The sequence below is a fragment of the Callorhinchus milii genome, unplaced genomic scaffold (genome assembly GCF_018977255.1).
Source record: "Callorhinchus milii isolate IMCB2004 unplaced genomic scaffold, IMCB_Cmil_1.0 Scaffold3, whole genome shotgun sequence".
Taxonomy (NCBI): Eukaryota; Metazoa; Chordata; class Chondrichthyes; order Chimaeriformes; family Callorhinchidae; genus Callorhinchus; species Callorhinchus milii.
In genome coordinates this window covers 41,955,801-41,979,120 of record NW_024704744.1, presented here as the reverse complement: position 1 = coordinate 41,979,120, position 23,320 = coordinate 41,955,801, and the positions used below count along the sequence as shown (strand labels likewise).

Genomic DNA, 23,320 nt, shown 5'->3' with positions numbered 1-23,320 from the left:
CCACAGAAAGTATTCCTTGACCAGCAAAGAAAAAAGCTAGGAAAGAAACACACTCACTTAGAATAGGTAAAATAGTTACTCATTCCCTTGGCCTGACAATAAAGGACAATGAATTTTCTTTATACAACAACAAAATTACATTTGCATAGTGTCTTTCACGTTGGGAGGATGTCCCAAGGTGCTGGACAGACAGAGTTTCGGATAGTGATAATGGTCAACAATGTAGAGCAATGAGCTGTGAAGAACAAGGCCGTAAGCTAGGGCTTTTCAGTCTTGAAAGCTTTCTGCCTTTGCATATGTGAAAGGTGTCCTCCCTCAATGCTACATAGATAAAAATATTTTTCATCCAGAGTTTCTTATATTCCCAAGATCATATGAAGAAGGCCCTTTGGCCCATTAGATCTCATCGTTCCAGAATCCCCACCCTATCGATAATAATAATAATCCTTGCATTTGATATAGCCCTTTTCACATCTTCTAGATGTATCAAAATGCTTCACAGAATTAACTGTAAAGTGAATTGACTGTATGTTTGTCAGTGAAATGCAGCACTCCACTGTGCACTGTGTCCCACAAACAACCATGGATTAAAGTGACCAATTTAGTGTTGTTTTTTTTCTTGAGGGATTGTTATTAGGCATATGGAGTAAGGTTTTGCCCTGCTGGGAATCGAACCCAGGTCTCTCTCTTGAGAGGTGAGTGCTCTAACTACAAATCTACAGGACTCCATGCCATCAAATTTATCATTAAAGCATTAAGATCAACCATTAAAGCATTAAGCTGTTTCTTAAATAATTCAATTGTTTCAGCCTCTACCACTTCTCCTGGGATATCATTTCAGTCATTAATTACCCCCTGTGTNAAAAAATACTTCCTGCTATCTGTCTTGAAATGATCCTTCACATGCCTGAACCGGTTTCTCTTGTTTTACGGAGTCCTGTAGCTCAGTGGTTGCTTTGCATATTTGGAAGATGTCTCATTCAAGGCTCCTTTTTTTTTATCTACGTAGCATCGAGGGAGGACACCTTTCACTTATGCAAAGGCAAGGGACATCTGCTTTCAAGACTGAAAGGCCTTAGCTTATGCCCTTGTTCTTCACAGTGCTCTACACTGTTAGCCATTATCATTATTCTCCCCTACACTGTCTCTGGGGCCTAGGTAGCTCCCTTATGCCACAACATCAAAGTAGTAAATTGTAAGGTACTGGGAAATGCTATATAATTGCATATGATTAATGAATCCTAATTTAAGATAGATTTTCTCCATGTGTTTCTTTGCTAAAATCAATGGATCTCAAAGAAATTGAGCCATAGAAAAATGGATTCATGATGTAGGAAGATGGCAGGATGGGTATTTTGGAAGGATCAGATCAAACTGGCTGAAGGCCATTTTTTAATCTGAAACTCCCTTGTGAACTTTTAACTGTTTCCCTCGCTGAGCTCAGTTAACTCAGCACAAACCAGAATTTGAACCGAAATATTTCTGCCTGTTTTGCCTTGTTTGTGTGTTTAGTGGGTTGTGTGTAGCTTCTTGTCTTGCTAACTAATATGTAAGAATAATTTTATATTAATAAGCTGCATAATGTTAGTTTTTCTATGCACCCCAGCAGATAAATTTGAGGGGGATAAATTTGAGGTCTTTCTTCCAAACCTCCTTTGCGATCCTGTAACCTGTTGCTTTTCTCCATGAAAATACCAGTTACTCTTCAGTTACAATCACACCAAACATTCTGAGACCAAGTAATAATGGGCCTATAAATACACAATCACTATGCTTTACAGTAAATCCTCTGAAACACTTTGAGACCGATAATTATTATTCATTATGATTTATTAATACATAGCAGAGATTACTGGAAAGACCAACAGAGATGAGAATTCAATAGGAGTGTTGTTTCGTGTGACATTCGGTGCCTTTAATCTTTTACTTACACAATCCCTAGCCTTGCAGTGATTGTTTATCTAATTTCTGAATGGGAGCAGATAACAGAAAAATGTCTCTGTCCCTGAATTTAGTTGAAATTTCTGAAGACTAGTGGAGTAGGTGAGGAAAGCCTACTAGATACCATTTTCTGTATTATCTCATAGTAGAACATGGTCAGCATGTTGGTCCTCCACAGGGACCCACAGAGGAGCCGCACAGCAGTGTCTGGTACATAAGCCAGGCCTGTACGCTGATGCCCAGCATAATGGGTGCCACTGTTGCACCTCCGCATTCTGTATTAATCCAAAGTCTGAATGAAGCAAAGCTTTACACAGCTTGGACTGTCCCGTGAAACTTTTCGCAGTGAAAAAAATAAGAGGAAGAATCCTCCAGGACCATCTCTACGCAGATGATTTCAGAGAATTGCTCAGGGAGACCTGAAAGCCAGCTGCTCACTCAGCTGTGCTTCCTGTGTGACAAAGGGAGCGCTAACCTCACAGGAACAACAAAAAGGAAAGGTTTACTGAAGCAGGACTGCGGAGGCATCCATCACGTTCTACTTTTCCTGCTGGCACACCATCAGGAATTGTCCATGTTTTCCCGAAGTCCCAGCGTCTGTCAGAGCCAGATATGTCAGACATGAAGCCTTGTTCCAGCTGCTGGCTGGCTGGCCCATGCTGTTGTGCCTACTTAATACATATAATAGGGGCTACATATCAGCACTAAATTCATAGTTTTTCGCTATTATTGATTTTAACAACAAAACATGTGGGATTATTTCTCCCTTTCTAAGTAAATAAGTGCATTCAAATCTATGAAGAAGACTCTGTAACACCAGCACAAATCCAGTTTATGGATCTCAGAAAGACAGAGAATAAACCTCTGCATCAGGAAAGAAGATGTTAGCCTGTATTTATTCAAATTAACTGATGCCATGTTCCTGCCTGCAGGGCTTTAATTTATTTATTTTGAAGGGAATTAATACAGATTGACCTGAAGTAAACTTCTGAGTGAATAGGATTCTGGTAGGCAGCTTTGCTTTATATGAACATGGCACAAGCAGGTCTAAGGGGCTGCTTAGCCCCTAGAGGCAGTGCGGAAGAGAGCAACAGGGTTAGAAGGATTAACTATGAATCCTTCTAACACTCCCCTATTGTTAGAAGCACTATACATGAAGAATGACTTTACAAGATAGAGTTTATCAGCCTCAAAATGAAATACCTCAGAGGGGACCTTTTAGAGGTTTATTGAACGATCTTGTATTTTTATAGCAACTATAACATCAAAGCTTCTCAAAATACTTTGCTTTAATTGCTGTCAAAGAATTAAATTGAAACTGTGTTGTGTGAAGCCAAGACGCACAAACAAGCCTGAAGTGAATAATCAATCAATTAATAATAAGAAGAATTTGTGGATTGTTGGCCTGTCCTTCTTAAATAATGCCTTGGGATTTTCAACATCCACCTCAAGAGCAAACAGGACCTTGGTTCAAACGTCTCATCTGAGGGATGGCTCCCCGAAAAATGCAACATTCCCCCACTATTGAACTGCAGTGTTAGCCCAAGCCATGGGCCCAAGTCATGATCCAGGGCTTGAACTCACACCCTTCTAACCAGAGGTGAGAATGCTACCAAATGTGCAAGACTTGACCGAATATAAGATGCTAATTGGGATGAAGACGTTCCAGGAGCACTAAGGCAGGAGGACATGAGGGCATTAGTTCAGGTTGTAAAAAGTATGTTAAGGGCAAACACCAGCAGGGACTATAACTAAGTCAAAGGACACAATTTTGCAGTCAAAGATCTTTGTGATTCAGAAACATGGCTTAATGGAAGACAGTAGGAAAAGGAAGATATCCTTGAAGAGAAAAAAATAATAAAAATCCTTGCATTTGACATAGAGCCTCATCACATTGATGAGACGTCTCAAAGCGCTTCACAGAATATACTGCAAAAATGAATTGACGCTTTCTTTTGTGGTTGAAACACGGCAGCCAATTGTGCACAGTGTTGGTGAGAGTGAAAATTAGAGTGTTGGTAGATATCTCAATAAACATACAGTAGCAACATTCAAAATACCTGGTGAAATAATTAGACTTTTTAGTAATCTCACTAATGTAATTACTACTTTTAGAGTTAGGGTCATTCTCCCCTTAGGGTATTGCCCTTCAGGAAACTGCTTTCGCTCGGGAGTCACTTTGGCCCCAGAGACAGTGCAGGGGAGAACAATGATAATGGTCAACAGTGTAGAGCAATGTGCTATGAAGTTTCATGGCCATCAATAATACACATTCTCATTATAATTCAAAAAATATAAAATATATTATACAGAAGACTCCAGTCATAGCTTTTTTCACAGGCTATTCCTTCTTGTAATGTGTATAGTTGACATTCCATCAGCAGGTACACCAAGGAGGGTTTCAGTGCTGAAAATGATAATTTTCAATCGTAAAGCTTGGCTGAATTTGCATTGATCTGTAATCATACTGTTTTAAGCATTGTACTTTTCTTTTCAAACAGGAAACAACAGCTGAGCTCCTGGATGCTATCTGCTTTGATGTTAGGTTGTAATTTCAATAATCTGCATGAAAGCAGTAAGAGTGTGTACCAGACGTTTCGTTTAAAATCTGATCATTTATAATTTTGCTGCTGACACAAGAAGCCTGCAATCTTGGAGACTCTTCAGGAAACTAGAATCATTATCTCGTAACCCGTTTATATTTCTGGAACTTGTGCTGTTTTATTTTAGAGATAAATCCTGTAGTGTATTGGTTACAGCACTCGCCTCGCAAGCGAGAGGACCCAGGTTCGATTCCCTGGCAGAGCGAAATGTCGGGCAAGTTTCCTTACTCCAAACGCCACTGTTTACCTAGCAGTAAGTAGAACCCTGGTTGTTAGTCGATTGGTGGATCATTTTCCAGGGGTAATAATCCCTTCAAAATAAAAGTGGTCACTCAATCCACAACTGTTTTGAGAGACTGCTGTGTGCAATTGGTTGCCGCGTTTCACCCACAAAATATACAGTCAATTCACTTTACAGTATATTCTGTGAAGTGGTTTGAGACATCTCAATAATGTGATATGGCGCAATATCAAATGCAAGGATCATTATTACTAATTATTATTATTTGAAACGTAATCCATTCTCTCATTCTTCCCCAACATTCTTTTTGCTTAATCCCTCATTATTCTAAAATTATTTTTATCTTTAAGGTTTCATGCACTGTTCCACTGCTAACACATTGTTGCAGCTCAACTTCGGTCACATTTCTTCCTCCACTCCCTCCTTGAGCCCCTGCAGTCTGGTTTTCGCCCTGCCCGCAGCACAGAGACAGCACTTGTCAAAGTCACAAACGACATTCTCTCTATCTGTGACCAGGGTTCCCTCTGCCTCCTCATCTTCCTGGATCTCTCTGCCACGTTCAACACAGTCAACAACGCCATCCTCCTCCATCGGCTCTTCTCCCTCATCTACCTTTGTGGAGTCCTGTAGCTCAGTGGTTAGAGCACTCGCTTTGCAAGTGAGAAACCTGAGTTCAATTCCAGGCAGGGCGAAACCTTGGGCAAGTTTCCTTACTCCACACGCCTAATAATAATCCCTCCAAAACCAAAAACAATAATAAATTGGTCATTTTCAATCTACGACCGTTTGTGGGACATTGCTGTGCGCAATTGGCTGCCGCGTTCGCCCACAAATATACAGTCAATTCACTTTACAGTGTGTTCTGTGTAGCGCTTTGGGACATCCTCCCGACGTGAAAAGCGTTATATCAAATGCAAGGATTATTATTATTATTATTATTATTATTATTATTATTATTATTATTATTATTATTATTATTACCTCAGTGAGAACACACTCGCATAGTTCAGGTCCTACTTAACCAACCGCCTCCATTTCATCTCAGCAAATGGTTTCTCCTCCCGCTCCTGCCTGGGCTCCTTTGGGGTACCCCAGGGCTCCATCCTTGGCCCTCTTCTTTTCTTTATCTATATGATCCCTCTGGGTGATGTCATCTGCAGACCGTGGTAAACTTCCACATGTATGTCGATGACACATATATCTCCTCCAGTACCAACTCCGGGTCCACCGATGTTCTATCAGGTTGTCTGGCAGACATCAGGGCCTGGATGAGTGTAAACTTCCTGCAGCTGAATATGGTCAAGACGGAAGCCATACTCCTTGGCTCCCAAAAACATCTTCACTCCTGTGGATCTGAACTTCTCAACCTCCCTGGGCTCTCCCTCACACTCACCGAACCAATGCACAACCTAGGCATCCGGTTTGACCCCCAAATGTCCTTCCTTCCCCACATCCGGTCCCTCACCAGGACCACTTTCTTCCACCTCCACCACATTGCCTGCCTCCAGTCGTACCTTACCGCAAACCAGCCGAAACCCTCATGCATGAGTTTGTCCCCTCCCGCTTGGATTACTCCAACACACTCCTCGCCAATCTCCCCAGCTCCACCATTCATAAGATCCAGCTCAAAACTGTGCTACCTGCATACTGACCCAACCAAACTCCGTACCCACATCTCACCAGTTCTGCCCAAGCTCCACCAGCTCCCCATCACTGAACGGATCGACTTCAATATCCTCACACTCGTGTTCAAATCCTTTCACTCACTGGCACCTTCCTACCTCTCCAACCTCCTCACTACCCAATCCACCATCCGGCGCTTCCACTCGACTGGCACTAGCCTCCTGCTCGTTCCTCGCACCCTCTGCCACACAATCAGAGCTCGTGCTTTCAGCCACTGCACCCTGAAATTCTGGGACACTCTCCCTCAGTCCCTCCGCCTTGCCCCATCATGCCCCTCTTTCAAGTCCCGCCTGAAGATTTTCCTGTTCGACCATACTTACGGCCAACTCCCCCCTTCCCCCCGGCGCAGAGTCAGGCTCCGCTACTGTTAAGAGCTCTGAGACGCTACCCTGCGTGGAGGGTGCTATATAAGTTGCCTATTGTGTGCTCAGCTCTCTTACTGATCCTCATTGGAATCCCTCAGGTCAGGCTTTCAATCTGTCACGCACTGAGATTGTCCCAGTGAAAGTCACCAATGACATTTTGTCTGACTGCAGCCAGGTATCCCTGCCTTCCTCAATCTCCTCAATCTCTCTGTGTTTTTTGACACTGCTATTTCTTCCATTGTCTTCCATTGCTTTACCTCCATGGTTTTGTAGACAACATTTTTCAGAGTTCTGTGTTGTTTTTAATCTTGAAAACAATACACCACCTTCCTACAGTCCCATCTGAATTTAATAATAATAATAATAATGTGAAATACCTGGTAAGAATTCCATATACATATCACAGGCCACATGGCTGCCTGCGTCTTCTCTTCCAAACCTGAATCAGGGTTGTGGTTTCTACCCATCTCATCTGAAAAGGACCAGGATAAACCGGTGGGATCTTCGGATCTTTTCCCTTTATTGATAATGTAGCTCAATGCATTTAGCTTGTTTAGGAGTTAGAAGGAAAAGCTTTGGGTAGACGCAGAGGAAATGAACTGACCCCTTCACCAGCACAAATCTATATTTAGGTTTGAACAAATTACACTGCAGACAACATTGACCTACATTTCTGTTTGCACTGCTTTCTTCTCTCTCGCTCGCTCTTGCTTTGTTTAGAGAATAATGGGCTTGACATTTTCTTTCTTCTCTAATTTTATTGAAAATGTAGACGTGCGTGACGAACTGAATGTCGGAAGACATCTCATGTGACAGACTGGCAGTGTTCACTACTCTCAGCATTCTTATTACCCTTCGGAAACAAAGTCAATATTCTCAGCAAAAGTGAGCTGAAATAAGAGCAATTGCTTGTCTTGTTAAAGGCCATTAAGAAGGAACTCTTCTTGCTACACTTTGCAAACTGAGCAGCTCATTAGAAAATGATTGTTTAATTCCAGTTCAGTTCAGGCATTAGTGAGTTTAATGCAAGGATACATTTTAATAAACAGTGGTGCAAGATACCTGATCATCATTGACGATTCATTGTTTTCTGTTTACTTAAATAACATTTTAATCTCATATTTAGCACAGAGGAATATCATGCATTTTCAGCAGAAAAGTATGTGAAATGGGCTCAGTAATATTTTTTAATAAATAGAGGAAATATAATTTTGTTTACAGTAAAACCCAGTAAAACCTACAAAGTCTGTAGTTTTACCTGCAATAGAAAGGGCACAGATAGTAACAGTTAACACCAAATGTATTTATACAACAACTCATCAATGTGCTGCTCATACACGAGGGAGAAGGGAATGGAAGGGTATGGGAGAGGGGATGAGGATGGGTGGAGGCTCATGTATAAAATAAACAATGGCATAGACTAATTTGACCAAATGGCTGGTTTCTGTTCTGTAATTTTCTATGTAATTCTATATATTGTCTTTCAGATAAAAGAATGTTTATAAGTGCTTGACAAATATTGTGATGGACCTCAAGTAGTGGAATAAGGCATTTAAAAATGTTCCAAAGGAACATTGTTTCATGGAACATGTCTCTCCCTCTCACCTCATGACACGTACACCATACACACACCATGCACACACATAGATGATGGAGATCAGGGCTCAGAAACAGTCTTAAATTCAGTATTATTTTGGAAGTCAATTTTCCATGGGACCCAATTTTCCATGGGACCCAATAACAACTGTAGAATGTCAATTTCAAGATTAAGATTGAATTTAAAACCATTTCCAAAACTACACAATCTTAGATTTTAAGGCAATGGTCTTGCTCTTATTAACATGAGGAATTTCAGATGCTGGATAGGAGAAGACCAACAATTACCAAATGTAGGCCAGCTTTACTCCTTGTAGATGTTGGCGGAGCAATTGCAAAATAGCTGGCAAGTTTGTGTAGAATGGAAATGTTGTCTCCTCGGGTGCAATTGTTATTACTAAGAGGTAACTGCAATAAAGGTGGAATTGTTTGAACAGGCCAAACTGTAATCTTCACAGGCAGACTGGAAAAGGCCAAATGTGGCCTCTTCTGGGAGATAAATCCACTTCCTCCTCATCCCTAACATTACCTTTAAATTACAAGGCATGATTGCCATCAAGAATAAAAACAGGGAGTGGTGATTTTCCGAAAGGAGAAACACCCTGGTTTGGAAGAACTGCAAGTACAACTCCATAGAGCTTGTAGTTGCTGATTGGTTACAAGCTGATTTACTCTGTAGTTTACTTGCTTATTTGGTAACTTGGCATTTTAAAAAAATAACTTAGGGATAAAAGTTGTTTTTTTAGAAGAGATATCAATTCTGAGGACATGGAGTGACGACTGTAATTATCTCCAGGACAAAAGTAACCAACCAAGAATGAACTATTAGTTTATATAAACCCAAGATTCAAGTATCCAGGCCTACATCAGCAGCAAGTAAATATCCCTTCTTATATGCCCAAACCTCAAATCATAAAATGATCTTTCATCTAGAGAACCATAAGCCACTGAAATTTACAGCACAAAATGCCTTATCGTGTCTGTGTTGGCTCTCTGAAAGAAATATCTGTTTTGTCCAATTCTTCTTTTTCTCAAACTCTTTAAAATTTCTCCTTTTTCAGATCATTACCTAATTCCCTTTTAAATGCTAATAATGGATACTTTCTCAACTCAACTCATCATAAGTATACAGTGCCCTTTAACTCACTCCTGCCGAACAACTTCCATTCATCATTTCCCTAGATAACAGAACACAGCCTGTATTTTAGATTCTCCAAATGGGATAGATTCAGAGCCAGCAGCAGAGCAGCAATAAATCCAGATTATATGTTCATCATCACATGGGAACTTTATTTCCAAGGCAATGCAGGGCACTGCTGAAACCAGCCAGCCTGGTTCATTGGTAGGAGAGGCTGGCTTTGTTGAGGCTGGGGGCAGTGATTCTGACCACTCAGTTACTCTTTACACTGCAAGCCAAAGCCCTAATGGGAAGGATGGTCCTAGCTGGACAAGCTGCAGGAAAGCTTACCAGACAGTGCTTTTGATGGCTAGTTATGCGGCTTTAGCTGGTTAAATTCCATCAGTACCCCCAACACACACTTTGTGTTCCCCAAGCCTTGCTCTTGCCCACCTGTGCCTAATATTTTCTGGAATTAAACAAGCAAGATGTAATTTAAATTTCAAGCAGGATTTATACAAAATAATTGCAAAGAAAGCTTCCTTGTACATGATCCAGCACAAGGGGATGGAGGTTGTGAAGGGCAAGTCCAGGAGAGAAAAAAGGGAAGTATTTCTTTACACAGAGGTTAATTAAGTAGTAGAAATGGGGTATCAGAAACTGTGATTGAGGCCGGGGTACTGGATTTATTTAAGAAACAGCTTGATGCTGTAATGGAAAAATGATAAGGTGGGCATTGTGCTAGGATGAGATCAGAAGGAGCCTCCTTATCTGAAACTCATGCGATCTCTTGTGATCCAATGGATGTGCTGCTCCCAGACTCCCTTTGACCAGTACCTTTTGAGATACTAACCACAGTGAGTGACAGCAGTAAATACACAAACCTTTCTTAACATTTAGGATGAGATGGCAAGTAGAAATTCTTTCAATAGGTTAAATGAATGATTACGTTAAAATCCCTTAATGCTCAAGGGAGGATATTTCTGTTCAGAGTTCTCCGTTAACGTCCTCTGTTAACGTTAACAGCTCTGCATGGCAGCAGAGATGCCCTAGGTCTTTACAAGAACAATGAAGTCTAAGGAGTGAGTTTGGTACCCCCCACACCACACACAATGTAAAGTAAATGAGAACTTTCACAGTGTCTAATTGTAACACTCAGCAATGAAGTTATACTTTGCTTAGATGTTAAATTGAAAATTCTATATAATTGGCTATGCATATATAGCAAAAAAAATCTGTCCAAAAACTGGGAGTTGGCTGTGGTCACTTTGAGGAGTTGTGGGATAACTATTTTGAGCTGTCAGGAACACAAGATGGTTTTGAATGTTCTTCAGGTTTTAAACCAGAACTACGCAGAGACTTAACCTCCGGAGGATTGCCTTGCCAGGAGGCAGAAGCTGAATATGTTTGTGTGGGGACGAGGGAGAGACCAAAAGCTCAGTCAAAGAGGTAAGACTTGAGGTGAAAGGTAAGCATTTAGGAAATAAGGGTATTAAAGGTCATGTGGAAAAGGTATTAAAATGGGATCAAGCGTGATCTAATGAATTGGCAGAGCAAGCTTGATGGGCTTCCATAAATCCACAACTGTTTGTGCGATACAACTGTACGCAATTGACTCCGCATTTCACCCATAAAATATACAGTCAATTCACTTTACAGTATATTCTGTGAAGCGCTTTGGGATGTCTCGAAGACATGATAAGGCGCTATATCAAAAGCAAATATTATTATTATTATCTGCGCTCAAATATCCGCGTTTGAGATTTGAGGGAGCAGAGCTGACTGTTGTACTTGGGGGAATGGGTAGGCTTGGAGACCAACCTGATTTTAGGGGGACAATGGAATTGGAGGTTGAGGAGAGGTGATCGTTTAGCAACTTGATGGTTGCATCTGGATCACTGCGGGTGGAAGGCCAGAGGGATAAAAGGTCCAAGGACCTTGTTTCATTTTCTGTGGAAGTGTTTATCCCGAGTTGGAGTGACTCCCAAGCGCGGTCTGCATTTTATTCTGGGCAGTGTGGAGTGAAGGGGTCTGCATTTCATTCTGGGCAGTGGGGAAGTAACGCTAACCCTAATTGGCAGTGGCATATCTGCTACACCCTCTTTGTTGACAAGTTCCATTGCTCTTAGTAGCCAGGAGATTGTTTGCCCAGCGGCACTGTTGCAATTACGTATGTGAAGGCACTTGTCTCAGACCATCGGCGGCAGGACAAAAGAGCAGCCAGTCAGCTCAGTGAGACTGGGCTGAGTTGTGATGTTTAAAGTATATGTCTTGTAGTTTCAATTTGACACAGTTGGAGCTTTTCCACACTGAAGATGTGTCTTCAGATATGTCTTCGAAAGTGAAATGGAAACAAGGTAAACCTGTTATTGACCCAACCAGAAACAAAGTACAATACAATCTGCCTTTTTGTAGTGCCTTTTATGTCGGGGTGACATTTCAAAGTGCTTTATAATTCTTTCAGGGCATCTGAGCTGGGGGTGGGAGCTAAGGCAGGAAGAGGAAAGATGACCAAAATTGTGGTCAAAGAGCTACGTCTTGCGTGGACTTTGAATGTGGGGAGGGAGGAAGGGAGTTCCAGAGAAGGGGGAAAAGCTTGTCTGCTGAGAAAAGGAAAATTAAGTGCCCAGTTGATAGGTCTGTCAACCCAGCCTCTGTTAGTTATTTTGTGAGGGAGGGAATCATTTTAGCAGCCGACGGGCTGTGAGCATTACCTATACATTTTCGAAAAGAATGTAAATAAAACCGTAACATAATCCCACTCCGTTGCCTGGATCACTTGTACATAAACGCTGCTGTAATATATCACTAAGCCCCAAATTAGCTTTACGTCAATGAAACAGATTTATCAGGGAGATGTGACCTAACACAAAAATAATAGCTTGAGCCCTGCAGCTTTCATTTAACTAACTTCTGCTACAGGAATATTGTTGGAACCTTAAGACATCTCTTCCACAAGCAAGTGTTTTCCTGCCTTAAAGCAAAGATAATTCCGTACAATTACAAAAATAATTATAAACGCAGGATATTTGTAGTAGTACATTATATAATATCAGTATATCCCCCATGGGAGGTTCTTTAAAGTCACATTTTGAAGCATTTGATGTGTCATTTATTAAAGCACACACCTCCCTGCAGCATGCCTTTCTATAGAATAAGGGTGGAGTGTACTTTGTAGTAAAAACTATTTGACATTTGGCCTAGCAGGATACTACACAGTTACATTCCTCAAGCTGAGGATTTGGTGGTAACAAGACTGAGTAAAGTATATCTGTCCTGAGTGAAATGTTGTGTAATATGTTTATGTATGTTAAAGCGCGTTTACCCACTTAGGGAAAATATGTGACGATAAACATCTGTGGCATCTTACATGACAGGCCTGAATATTTCATAAATAGCACAACCTTTTTTTTAACAAGTGATGTCAATATGAGGAAATTAGTTTCCCCCTAATCTTGGTAAAATCCAGGCCGTAACCACTGCGATTGCTGTTTCCTCTTCAAGTGTTTGGGCAAAGTGATAAGTTGCCATAGTTCCAAATTTTCATTTTGCCACTTGAGATTGATNAAAAAAACATATGCGTCCAACTAAGTTTAGCAAAGGTCTCCCACTGTAGGCTTAATTCTACTGAACTATGATGGGATTGAATGACCTTCAGTCTAGGCTTGGGAATTATTGGACACACACGCGCACTGTGCTTTCTCATGTTCACAATAAACATTTTTGCTGGGCAAAAAAACCTGCAGAGTGAGCTACTTTTCTTTTAAAAAAGTTTTTTTCCTCTAACTTATTATTTTAGAACTATTTGTGCTCATCTATGTGAGTGATGTTGACACTGGGGAATGTTAAATACTTACCAACACTAGAGATTACCATAGTGACAGGATCAAGCACTCCCCAGTTAGGGATGGCCAACCAGTAGAATAAACAAAACAATGAACCTCAAAAATGTGTCTTGGCTCCCCCAATGGAATATTGGGTAAAGGCACTGAGTACAGACCATACGATCCACTGATTTGAATTCCAGGCTTTTCTCCGATATCTGAAGGTGTCATCTTGGTTTAGTTGGTGGCACTCTTGCCTCTGTGGTTGGGGGTTCGAGCCCCACATCTGGTATTTGAACTCACAGTTTAGCCTTACACTCCCGTGCATTGCTAGAGGAGCGCCCCAATGTTAGAGGTGCCATCCTTCAGATGAGACACTAAATTGAGGTTCCCTTTTGCCTCTTCAGGTGAATGTTAAAGATCCTATGGCACTATTCGAAAAGAAAAGGGAGCTTATCCCGGTGTCCTAATCAACAATTCCCCAGATAAGATTGATCACTCACTTCATGGCTGATTATGGAATATTGCTGTGCGCAAATTGGCTGCTGCATTCACCTACAGATGGATACAAGGTCACTACACTTTTTCATAAAATCTGTTGAGACGGATTCTAGAATTATTATTTTATTTTCTATGCCCTTTTTCATCTTTAACTGTACAAGCTGAACTTTCTGTTTTATCTTTCTATTGTACACCAAAGAATCATCAATTATATTGATTTATTAGGCAGTGTGAATTATCACTTCATGCTGCTGAATGTTAATTTCCTTAAAAAAATTATTTATGAATTTTTGGGCCACCAAAATGTACTGCCAAATAGATTACAGTGTTATTTTTAGTGGTGAATTGGGTGGATTAAGGGATGCAACAATAAAAAGGAGGTACACTCACCGGTAGACTTATTCAGAGGTTTCTGACATATTCTGAAAGGCATTCATTCTAATTTGCCAGCAAAGAATCTCAATTTATGTTTACATAGTGTTGAAAGAATTGTGGAAATTGGCCTCTGGACTCACTACAGATTCTATTATTGGCCGCCTTGAGGTGTGTGTATAATGAAGTTGAGAAAATTCTGAATTATTAGATATTGTGAGATTAGGAGGTGCAAAATGAATCAAAAGACTAAAAAAAAATTCCTTGGTATTTTTTGGTATTCAATATTTTATTAAACAAATATCGGTATTGACCTCAGGTAAGTATTTCCATTGTAATATTTCCAGTATGTTGTAGTCTCAACGTTGTTGCATTTTATCATACCTCAGCCTGTCTTATTTGATAGCACTGAGTTAGAAAGTTGTGGGTTCAAGTCCCACATTTGGACTTCGACTTCTGTTTTGCTGGGGAAATGCTGTGTTCCTGGAGGTGATGCCGTTCGGATACCATTTTAATCCAAGGTCCCATCTTCCTGTGGAGAGTAGGAAGTTTCTCCTGGTGTCCTGGCTAATAATGTTCCAGATAAAATTGATCTTTCACTTCATGATGTATTAACTGTTGGATTCACCTACAAAATATACCATCACAACACTTTACAATAAAGTGAGACATTTTGATGACATCAAAGATTCTTATTATGATTATATATCAGAGGGAAGAGGTTTCAGTAAACATATACAAACTACACACATCCACCCTGAAATAGCTGAACCCTGATATTTCCAAAAATATTCAGTAAATAGTTTTTTCAGTGAGAGAAGAAAAAGAGAATTTATATCACATTTATACCATTCTCTGTGAATCATTTTCAGCACAGTAGGTATGGCCCAAGCAACAGTTAAATGCATATACCCTTCGTAGTGTTTTTTCAAAGTATTTTCCTTACTACACCATACAGAGAGATACTCTATAGAGGATAGTAGCAGTGATCAGCACTTGTCCATATATCATTGTAAGACTTGTTCTTTTATGTTTGTTTTCCTAAATAGTGTAGTACTTTTGAGAACTTCACATGAAAGCAGCAGGATTGTTCACTGGGAGAGCTGCCTGCTGTTATTGTAATTCCACACCTGGCTCGGCACAGCATGTGAGAGAGAGTGCAGATTCAGTTTTCAGCTATCCCACCCTCATTTTCAAGCACTTTAGAAATGTGTAAATGATTTTTTTTTGTCAGCTAGGTATCTGACACATGCAGAAACCCATCACCATGCTTAAGAGTATCCAAACCAAACTAAGATTTTCATGCATCCAACCTACACATGGTAATTCCAGAGATAGTTTGTTGGAATGGAATGCACACTCTCTCCCTGGAGGAATGCATCCTGCCTATCTAATTCTGGAAAATATTAGGAGGTTGTCAAGAGCCAAGGCTTGGGACCCCAGAGTCTGCGTTGGGTTATTGCTGGAGGCTTAACCAGTTAAAATTGCATAGCTTGCCACTGCCAAGCAAGCTTTCCTATTACTTGTCCATCTGGGCCCACCCTACCCTTTAAGACTTTGGCTTGCAGGGTTAACAGGAGCTGAATGCAAAGGAAGACTCCACAGATCTCAAATACAAAGAAAATAAACAACTTGCATTTTTATAATGCTTGTCCAGCCAAAATGAATACACAAATATAGGAAAATCAATATTAAAAATAAAACAGTAACAAGAAAACATTTCTTTACACAAGGATTTATAATTCATGAGTTTAAATTAGATTCATTGCTCCAGAAATGCATGATAAAAGCCTATATCTCTAGATCTAGACCTAGAGTGCCAAATCTCAGTAAGTACATAACTGTCTATCCACTAACGGTATCAATGAATATTTTAGTGCGGGATTGTGCTGGAGTACGACAGTTTCATCTGATAAATAACTTTCTGCTGCATAGTCAAGAATAATACCTGACTGAATATTCATTATAAACACATTAGCCCATCTCTTGTCGCTTCAAACAAACCATCCTTCTCACATCAGAAAAGAAGGGATTCAGACATCAAAGACAACTCTGGATTACAGGGAATGGGAGATCACAACAATTCTGAGATTTTATTTTCTTTCCAGTGAAGATAAGTAGTTGATCTCTAAAATGCTGTGCAATCTCACAATTGAGGCAATGCAATTATCATTAATACAATTAAAAGTACATGAGTTTTTTCCCCTCTAGGAACGTCCAAATCCAGCCCCAAATTAAAGGGTGAAAATCACCTTTGTTGGTTGTAGAGTCCTGTGTGAATTGTATTTGGACAGTCTCGATGCATTAGTTATTTACAGGCATAGGCGCTCAGCACAAAATTGTCCTTAAATTCAGAATGACTGATATGAGAAAGGGAAAATATCAAGCTGGTATAGTAGGGAGCTCTCTTCTGAGGTCCATTTGTTGAAAGACTATAGAGGAGCTTTACTTTACAAGATAGGAGTGCTTTGATGTTGATAATATTCAATTGTAATCCTTATTCTGTGAGAGACCTACACAAAATGCATGAAACAATACGTATTCCAAAATAACAGGACAAAACAGATCTGGTTGAAAAGGAAATACATAGAAAGCATTTGGGGAAAAGTCATGAAGTGACTGGGCATAGGGAGCTTGCACAAGCACAATGAACCAAACAGTCTGTGCTGTAAAGTCCTCTAATTCTATGCTGATACTGAGTGTGTGAAATGAGATACAGTTCCATTTTCAAGCATTATAAACACTCACTATTGACAGCTTTTCGACAGTCCCATATCCTGTAATTACAAATTCAATAACATGAGTCTCATTTGATTACAGGTTTTGCATTTCCAGTCAGTGCTTGTTTCTTTCTTATCCTTCGCCTTGTCTTGTACGTCACAAAAGAAAATGATATTAGATCTGAAAATCTTCCATTCTTTCATTATTCTGTTGCTCTGTCCTCACAGCAGCAATATAATATGCCACTCATTGTCCTGTCCTTCAGGTCCAACCAGTGGCACTTGAGTCAAGGATGGGCAGTCAATAAATAATATAATATAATATAATAATCCTTGCATTTGATATAGCGCTTTTCACGTCTTCTAGACGTCTCAAAGCGCTTCACAGAATATACTGTTAAATGAATTGACTATATATTTGTGGGCAAAATACGGCAGCCAATTACGCACAGCAGTATCCAACAAACAATCGTGGATTGAAGTGACCAATTTATTTATTTTTTCTTGAGGGATTAATATTAGGCGTGTGGAATAAGGAAATTTGCCGAAGGTTTCACCCTGTTGGGAATCAAACCCAGGTCTCTCGCTTGAGAGGCGAGTGCTCTAACCACTAAGTTACAGGACTCCACAAATATTCTAAGGAATTCTAAAACAGGCACNAAAAAGAGATCTTTTCTCTATCCCAAAAGTCGATGAACGCACCTCTGATAAGCACTCACTAGACATTTCACTGTCCAGTGAAATGGAAACATTGACAGTGCACATCACAAGTTGACACATTTTTGTATTTATCACTTCGCCTTCCATAATAAAATAGAAATAATAATAATAAATGTACATCTATAGAGAGAGTAACCGCAACTGAAATGATTTACCAGGCTGGATGGTAGAGTCAGGACACTACATTCATTTTAAAATAAAAGCTTGATGCTCTGAAGGCAAGACATTAAGGCATTTCTTGATGAATTCTGGGCTAAATGAGCATCACCCTAACTCTTGTCATCTTGCTTTCATGAGGTGCTCCCAGGCCTCTGCCAATCTAATACTGTTTAAAATGCCCCCTCATTGAGTGATGCCGGAACAAACTGTTTTCCGAGTGTTAACTACGGTCCTGCTTGCTTGTTCACATGGAAGTTAAAGATTCCATGATATTTTTTGAAAAAGAAAAGGAGTTTCTCCTGGTGTTCCGGCCAACCATCTTCTAGTTAACCTAAGCAGTCACTTCATGGCTATTTGTCATATATTGCTATTATTATTATTCTCTTTTGGGTCCTGGTTCCCTTTCTCTCTCCTCTTAATGCACTTCCTTGCAGTTTTAATACATTTTGCTGGACTATATACTTCTGTTCCTTTTACAAGCAGTGGGGAATAGAGCATGGTGGGGCAATTTGTCAACACATGAATTTGTCAAGTTTCACACATGAATAATAGGCATTGGCCCAAGATACTGGAGTGCTACCTAGTGTCCATGGAACTGGACCCCAGTAAAAAAAAGTCAAATGCTTTCAGGAGAGCAGGAGTGGGGATAAAATTGGTGTTGAAAATTGATATAGAATAAAATATGATGCCTTTTACCAAGACACTAACCTCTAAACTTTCAGCTGAAATAAAAGAGGAAACAGTGACTCATTCGAATGAAGGGCCTCACCTACAACATGCTCTTTAGATTGTTGTTAGAAGGCTTCTGAACACTTTGCCATAACAGACATTCCAGAGGTGTCAAAACCGAGAAATGTTAGCAATGTCATTTCAGAGATACAAGAGGAGACTGTGTAAATACTGTATATTGAACTGTCTTTACTGTTAAGATTGACAGATACCACACTAATTTGCATCTTTAAACCAAAATGAGTGTTTAACACTTGGTGAGTGACAGGTCTGAGAGTATTCTGCGTAAGCTTCAATTTGTTTAGCATATTGTTTACATTTCTGCTGAGAGTTCTCTCCGTCTCAGAAAGTGCTGATTCAGGAAATCACCTCCTGCCTGGTCTGACATCTCCTCAGTATAGTTCTGGATTTCCCTTCCACTCCCAACTAATTTCAGAGCACCAAGACCATTTCCACATTATTCATTATTTTCCCTGTGGGCAATGGGATTGTGTGGGAGGTAAGCAGATCATGATGGCTCCAATTTTACTTCTCTGGTGAAGAGGCAGTGGAGCCGAGTCAACTATTCTGTGATGGGTTTGGTGATTCAGGACCTGAGCCAGGCAGGTCTGTACTAGTCCAGAGGGCACTTGATTAACCAGCCTCTTTCCTTCCCTAGGAAAAGACTGTGCAGTCCAGAACTCAAGATCACAAAAAAGACATGGATGAAGAAGGCTCTTTGGTCCATTTGATCTCACACTTCTAAAATACTTGCTCTACCCCATCTGGTAACATCACCAAGCTGAATCTTTAATGAAATAGCAGACTCTGCTTCTAAGAGTTCGCTGTAGATGGCACTGGAGACTCTTAAGCATAGCACAGAGTTTCTGCATGTAAAATTCACCCAACCTATCCTCTCAGAGATAAGACAACACACAGGAGACCTCATAGTGGTATATCAAATTTTAAATGGGATTGAAAAAAGTAAACCCCAAAATATGCTTTAGGATGCACCAAAAGATCATAGGTTTAGGGTTGCAAAGAGCAAATTAGGGACAGTTACAAGAAAGTTTTTCTTTACAACAACAACAATTAGCATTTACATAGCAGATTTCATGCGGAGTAGCATCCCAGAGTGCTTGACAATGGTGGAGACTGACCCCGAGCCAGGGGGAGAATTAATTACCCTCTTTACTCAGAGGGTAATTAAACAACTGGAAGAGGTTGCCAGGAAGGGTGATGAAGCCAGCACACGGAATTCATTTAACAAGCAGCTTGATGTTGTGATGGTGGGATAGTAGGGTGAGTGTTCTGCAGGAATGAGTTTGGATGAGCTGAAGAACCTTCTTCATCCAAACCCATTTGGCGATCTTGTGAGGTAAAGGTTATATTTAATTACCACAAGACTATAGGCTACAGCACCTCAGAGAGACCAAGCTAGAAAGTCACAAAGAATTTTTCATTTTATGTAATCATGCATACACCATTGGTAAATTGCTTACGATTGTTATCTTTAAAACATTTCACTTTCTCTGTTTTTTCTTGTTTCTCAGTCCCTTGCTGCCTAAAGTATAATAATCCTTGCATTTGATATAGCGCCTTATCATGTCATTGAGATGTCTCAATGTGCTTCACTGCAAAATGGATTGAATCATAGAATCATACAGCACAGAAAGAGGCCATTTGGCCCATCGCGTCTGCGCCAGCTCCTAAAAGATCAATCCAACTCAAACCCACTCAATGGCCCGCTTTCTCTCCATAGTCCTGCAATCCTGTCTTCCCCACATACCCATCTACTTCTCTCTTAAAAGTTGTTATTGAATCGGCTTCCACTACCCTTTCAGGTATTGCATTCCAGATCCGAACAACTCGCTGGGTGAAAATCTTTTTCCTAACCACCCCTGTTTCTTTTAACAACTATCTTAAATCGGTGTCCTTGGGTTACTGACCCACATGCCAGTGGAAACAGTTTTTCCCGGTTCAACCTATCAAATCCTCTCATGATCTTGAAAACCTCTATTAAATCCCCTCTTAATCTTCTCTGCTTTAGGGAGAATAATCCTAGTTTTGCTAACCTCTCCTCATAACTAAGGTCCTTCATTCCTGGTACCATCCTGGTAAACCTCCTTTGCACCCTCTCCAATGCCCTAACATCTTTCCTAAAGTGCGGTGCCCAGAACTGAACACAGTACTCCAACTGAGGCTTAACCAGCATTTTATAAATATTCAACATAACCTCCTGACTTTTGAATTCTATGCCCCTATCTATAAGACCTAGTATCCCGTATTCTTTTTTAACAGCTTCTCTACCTGTCCTGCCACCTTCAGAGATTTGCATCTGTGGATCCCCAGGTCTCTGTTCATTTTCCCCCTTTAAGATTGTACCATAACTATGTCTAGAAGACGTGAAAAGTGCTATATCAAATGCAAGGATTATCTAGCTTATACTGCCTCTCCTCATTCTTCCTACCAAAATGCAACACTTCGCATTTCTCCACATTAAACCTCATCTGCCACGTTTCTTCCCATTTTACCAATCTGTCTAAGTTCTCTTGGAGTCTGGTGCTACCCTCCTCACCATTAACTACTTTTCCTAGCTTAGTATCGTCTATAAATTTGGAAATTGTGCTCCTTATATCCAGGTCCAGATCATCAATGATTGACTAAGTATTTTGTGGATGAAATGCAGCAGCCAGTTGTACACAGCAATGCCCACAAACAGCCATGGAGTGAGTTACCAATTTTATTTGGGGTTTGTTGGTCAGAACACCAGGAGAAACTCCCTTCTCTTTCCGATAGTGCCATAGGATCTTTAACATCCAAAGGACAACAATGCAACACATCCACAGCACTACATTGTCAGCTGAGACTATGTGATTAGGTGAGAGTGTAAAGTGGTGTTTCTGCGTATTTGTAGGCCAACGTGCCAGGCTGACAATATAGTGTGCTTGCTGCTTTTGTTTTACTGACCACGAAGACTGCACATTCGAATGCAGGACCTATTATTAGATATCAAAGCTGTCTATCAGTGAGCCTGCAGCATGCAGCCTGAGGTAGAGAATAAGCAGTTGAGTATAGTTGCTAGTTGTTAAACATTTTTTAATTTATAATACGTTTGGCCGTCAGAGAATTGAACCATAGCAACTCTAACCTCATGTGACCATGTCATGGCCAACAAGCCACCAAATAAAATTGATCATTTATTTCATGGTTGTTTGTGGGATATTGTTGTGAATATATGGCTGCCAAGTTGGCCTACAAATACACAGAAACACCACTTACATTAAAATCCTGCAAAGTGAATCATAGAATCATAGAATTATACAGCAGAGAAAGAGGCCATTTGGCCCATTGTGTCTGTGCCGACTCTTTGAAAAGAGCTATCCAAATTAATCCCACTCCCCCGCTCTCTCCCCATAGCCCAGCAAACTTGTTCTCCCCAAATAATTATCTACTTCTCTCTTAAAAGTTGTTATCAAATTAGCTTCCACTACCCTTTCAGGCAATGCATTCCAGATCCGAACAACTCGCTGAGTGAAAAAATTTCTCCTCACTTCCCCTTAGCTTTTCTTAACAACTATTTCAAATCAGTGTCCTTGGGTTATCGACCCACCTGCCAGTGGAAATAGTTTCCCTTATTCACCCTATCAAATCTCCTCATAATTTTGAAAACTTCTCTTCTTAACCTTTTCTGCTCCAAGGAGAATAATCCGAGCTTCTCTAGCCTCTCCTGATAACTGAAGTCTCTCATTCCTGGTCCCATCCTGGTAAATCTCCTTTGCACCCTCTCCAATGCCTTGACATCCTTCCTAAAGTGTGGTGCCCAGAACTGAACACAGTACTGTAGCTCAGGCCTAACCAGTCTTTTATAATGGTTCATCATAACTTCCTGACTTTTGTACTCTATGCCCCTATTTATAAAGCCCAGTATCCTGTATGCTTTTTTAAACAGTTTTTTCTACCTGTCCTGCCACCTTCAAAGATTTACTTATATGAACCCCCAGGTCTCTCTGTTCCTTCACCGCTCTTAAAATTTGTACCCTCTAGCTTATATTGCCTCTCCTTATTCTTTCTCCGAAAATGCATCACTTTGTATTTCTCCACATTAAACTTCATCTGCCATGTGTCTGCCCATTTTACCAATCTGTCTATGTCCATTTGTAGTCTGCTACATCTGTTAACTATTTTTTCTAGCTTAGTATCATCTGCAAACTTGGAAACTATACTCAAGTCCAGGCCATTTGTATAGACCAAAAACAGCAGTGATCCCAATACTGATTCCTGGGGGACACCACTGTACACTTCCCTCCAGTCAGAAAAACAACCATTCACCACCACTCTCTGCATTCTGTCTCCCAGTCAGTTCTGTATCTATGCTGCCACTGTCCCTTTAATACTATCGGGTTCTATTCTGCTTACGAGTCTCTTATGTGGCACTTTATCAAACGCCTTTTGAAAATCCATATAAACTATATCAACTGCACTACCTTCATCCACCCACTCCTTTCATCAAAACCTCTAACTGATTTGCCTTTAACGAATCTGTGTTGGCTGTCCTTTATCAACCCTTATTTTTCTAAGTGAAAATTTATTTTGTCCCGGATTATAGTCTCTAGAAGTTGCCCCACTGCTGACATTAGGCAGACTGGCCTGGAGTTACCGGGTTTATTCTTCTGCCCCTTTTTGTGCTTTGAGTTCTTTTGACAAAGTGATAAGGCACCATAATAAATGCAAGGATTATTATTATTTATTATAAAACTAGTAACATAG

General features: G+C 40.3%; 1 long non-coding RNA gene across 1 annotated transcript in view; it reads left to right on the top strand.

Moving 5' to 3' along the window:
- Positions 1-10,954: 10,954 nt before the first annotated feature.
- Positions 10,955-23,320, top strand: part of LOC103186187 — a 36,299-nt gene continuing 23,933 nt past the window's right edge. The window contains exon 1 of the long non-coding RNA XR_488719.2: positions 10,955-10,995. This is a non-coding gene — a long non-coding RNA (uncharacterized LOC103186187). The remainder of the gene's footprint in view (positions 10,996-23,320) is intronic.